The sequence below is a fragment of the Anneissia japonica genome, unplaced genomic scaffold (genome assembly GCF_011630105.1).
Source record: "Anneissia japonica isolate Jap-2015-1 unplaced genomic scaffold, ASM1163010v1 scaffold287754_len4335492_cov202, whole genome shotgun sequence".
In the NCBI taxonomy this organism is placed as follows: domain Eukaryota; kingdom Metazoa; phylum Echinodermata; class Crinoidea; order Comatulida; family Comatulidae; genus Anneissia; species Anneissia japonica.
This window is the reverse complement of record NW_022705543.1, coordinates 353,412-357,680: the sequence shown is the minus strand read 5'-3', so window position 1 is coordinate 357,680 and position 4,269 is coordinate 353,412. Positions and strand designations below refer to the sequence as shown.

Here is a 4,269-nt window from a genome sequence, read left to right as displayed (position 1 = left end):
GTTTATATACTGTTAGACCTATATCATGTTCATCCGGCAAATATCAATAAATCTGATTTTAATCCTGGAAATGTTATATCTTATTATCTTACATGTCTATATTCTTTACAACAAACGGGTTACTTTCTCTATTAATAAGATAAATATTAGCAGTAATAGTACAATATTTATAAACATAAGAATTAGGCCTACTACATATTGCTAACATTATTTCTGAGATTATTGCAGAGGAAAACATTTAAAAAATAAAATTTACACTATATTTTAATTAATTTCATATCCAGAATTCTTTCAGGAAGCTTGATGAGTTACACAATTTCTGGCTATTTACGAATAATTGGTAAGTTCTGTTGCCCTTTCACGATTGAGTCCGGACATTCTTCCCTGATAGTTGTGGCTTCTTTGTCTACATCACTGGAATAGAAAAATATTGAGAAGAGATTAGGAAACAGAGAAAGAATTGTAACGGAGTATCATCAAAACATAATATATAAATAAAAACAGAGGGACTTTGCCGTTCCCACGGCCACCCCCCCCACGGCCCCCCCCCCCCCCCCAGGGGAGTACCCCAACTTTAACATTATCATTCAGTTATCGCAATGGACAATGCTGCTGATACAACATAATAGTGCTTCACAATTCTCATCATATCAGCATTATCATATTGAATATTAATTATCTATAGTATCATCATACCATGGAATGATGTAAGGATTACCGGTATTAAATACTGTACATGACATTAAGGTAGGACTGGTAGATCGCAATAGCGCAAACAAATTATGTTAGCATTCCGCTTGTCATGGGTAAATAAAATTTATAAAAAGTGTACTATTCGATAGAAATGAATATATAGACAATAAACAATAAACATAATACTATATCTATAATCTTCATACAAACATTGTTCATGATATAATATTTTTTGATTGATTGATTGAAGTTATTCGATGTTCAACATGCATAAGCAAGATAACAAATGGATTGAGATCAAGAAAAGTAAAAATTACCGTAATGAGCATCAGGAACGCCCATTAGGGCCGAGTCTAGCCCATTTCCAATAAGGTCCAATTTAAATATACACTGTCAGTCTTGAGCTGAAAGATAAACAATTTAATTCCATAACTGAATAATTATATTTAAGTAAGTAACAAGCTTACAATTAAATATATGAATGACAAAATTGCTTTCCTGTCAATTAACAGACAGTTAAATTATACCAGTGCTATATTCTTATTTATACATAGACTATTAAAATTGGCTGGTAGCGTCGATTTAATAATTTTGTAGTAAAATGTTCGTCAATTCAAGAATAGCGCAAACAAATTATGTTAGCATTCCGCTTGTCATGGGTAAATAAAATTTATAAAAAGTGTACTATTCGATAGAAATGAATATATAGACAATAAACAATAAACATAATACTATATCTATAATCTTCATACAAACATTTTTCATGATATAATATTTTTTGATTGATTGATTGAAGTTATTCGATGTTCAACATGCATAAGCAAGATAACAAATGGATTGAGATCAAGAAAAGTAAAAATTACCGTAATGAGCATCAGGAACGCCCATTAGGGCCGAGTCTAGCCCATTTCCAATAAGGTCCAATTTAAATATACACTGTCAGTCTTGAGCTGAAAGATAAACAATTTAACTCCATAACTGAAAATTATATTTAAGTAAGTAACAAGCTTACAATTAAATATATGAATGACAAAATTGCTTTCCTGTCAATTAACAGACAGTTAAATTATACCAGTGCTATATTCTTATTTATACATAGACTACTAAAATTGGCTGGTAGCGTCGATTTAATAATTTTGTAGTAAAATGTTCGTCAATTCAAGAAAAATGAGAAAAATGTCGATAGGGGTCCAACTTTTCTGATCGGGGTCTGAAACAAGGTGATGCCTAGAGCCTTGTTCAGGGTCCCGGAATAAAATCCCTGGGGTAAGGTTCATGGCAGCGGCGCCAGGATCTCCCCGACGGGAGTCCAAGGTCCCCTTCGGGGGGGTGGGGCTGATGTCCGTGACCGACGAGAAAAAGTGAGCTTGGTCGGGCGCCGCTAAAAACCTTTCGAAAGTGGTCCAGGGGACGTAGTCCCCCGAAAATATGACAATTTAGGGGTTTCATTTTCATAGGCTTATTTAATCGATTTTATATTTGGTTTTTCTCGCCGACGGTGGGGGTGTGCTGTAGCCCTGCTTAGCCCCAACACCCCCGTAGCGCCGCCAATGGTTCATGGGGAGAAATCTTACGGTACAGGATCGCTCAGGAGATTTTTGACCACAACTGGATTGGCTATCAAAATATATTTGTTTTGACCGGCAAATTAATGTCGTGGAGTCGGACGAGGGAGTTGATGTTAGTTATGGTAACTGGGACTACATGAGTAACTAGGCTAGTTGCGTTCCAAGTTAAAAATAATGTTTAGTTTAAAACAACATTTGCTACTGGGGCCCAGACCCGGGATTTATCAATCTCAGCTTAGCAAATGTTTTGAGTCCAAAAAGTTAAGATGTCCCTAAAGCAAATATTTTAAGCTGATTTATCAAACCATCTTAGCAAAATCTTAGGTTAAAAATTGTCTTAGATGGCGCATGCGTACAGTCGACTTTTTAATTTTAAGCATGAGCTAAGCAATAAAAAAAAAATGGACAATTTTTAAGCCGATTTCTAGTTTGATAAATCTGGCCCCACCAACTTCTGCGGAGTATATAAGGACTGGCTGAGGTTATTTAATGTATTCCCTTTGGAGGTCAGAAGTTAGCCGTGTTGTACTTTTTGCTAAATATTTCTCCTCTAATTGCCCTACAAGTGTGGCTTATCCTTTTTTAAAATCCCATAGATCCCTCTATAATCAAGGACTGTTAGGACTACATTATTTTCTAAAATCGGTTTTCATTAAGGCAGCTAAATTGTAGAAAACTCTTCCTCTTAGCGACATTTTCTGTTAAATCATGGTCTGCTGCCTTATCTTTTATTGAAAACTGGGAGAGAGAGTGAGAGAGAGAGAGAGAGAGAGAGAGACGCTCAGCCATGTACGGCTCATGTCTGGTTTTTAAAATGTATCTTTATTTCAAATGTATTGTAAATGTAAATGTATTTCACATTTCGACTTTCTTTTGAAGGGGCGCCATGAGCGTTTCATCTTAAAGGGATACTGGCACTTTCTAACTTTTCATTATTATTATTCTTATTAGGCCTATTATTATTATTATTATTAGGCTTATTATTATAATTAGGCCTATTATTGTTATTATTATTATTATTATTATTGTTACTATTATTATTATTATTATTATTATTATTATTATTATTATTATTACAGTCCTATATAAAATTCTGAACTGTTCTGTATATTCGAAAAGGGGAATGTGCAACCGGCCACCGCCTAAATTATTCAAAAATTAATTTGAAAATGGAGAATAAATGAAAATTGTATTCATATTTAAGTCGTTTCCGGCCATCTAGAGCACGGACCATTGAGGTGACATAATCATAAATCCATATGTGAAAGTTCCCCTGGATCCCCTCTATTTAAAATTTCTGGATCCGTCACTACAGTAGTACCTTTATTTTATATCGACTTCATGGAAGTACACAACCATGACGATATTAGTATCAATGTTGATAAAGACGGTGTCATTTGGGCCTACCCCGATCACTTTCGCTGTCCTTTAAAAATAATATAGAAACATTTTTGTCGGGCTATAACAAATTTCGATTATTCACGATTAAAAGTTCTTGGTAATAAATTGCATAGGCCTATATTGTCAATGAAAAAACAGATACGAATCTACAATGTAAACAATGAACGGAAGTTAACAAGCCCCAAGCTGTAATTACTGTAAATACATTTCTTAGCAAGTTTCAGGTCTTTTGGTGGTTTTAGCGAGTCACTTGGAATGTATGTTGTTGAATAGAATGCATCATGTCAGTGCATGCTTCTGTCGAGGAAATTGTCAAAATAATAACCATAGAATGATGACAGAATTCCCATTTAACTAGTGAATTATAAAGATGCAAAATGTTCAATAAGTGTACTTACATTTGTTGTAAAGTCTCCTTCGTAGTCCATTGAATAATGCTTATATGTAAAACGCCACCTGGAGTGGTATAAAAAAAAACAATTCATTATTCGATCTCTAATGCGCCATTCCTTTATGACGGTGAGGATGATGAGGGTGATGATGATTATGATAATAATAATAATAATAATAATAATAATAATAATAATAATAATAATAATAATAATAA

General features: G+C 33.9%; 1 long non-coding RNA gene across 1 annotated transcript; it reads right to left on the bottom strand.

Moving 5' to 3' along the window:
- Window positions 1-41: 41 nt before the first annotated feature.
- On the bottom strand, window positions 42-1,099 carry LOC117105869. Its single transcript, XR_004444953.1, has 2 exons — window positions 1,011-1,099; window positions 42-414 (listed from the first exon to the last, which is right to left on the bottom strand). It is a non-coding gene; the product is annotated as an uncharacterized LOC117105869 (long non-coding RNA).
- Window positions 1,100-4,269: the final 3,170 nt, after the last annotated feature.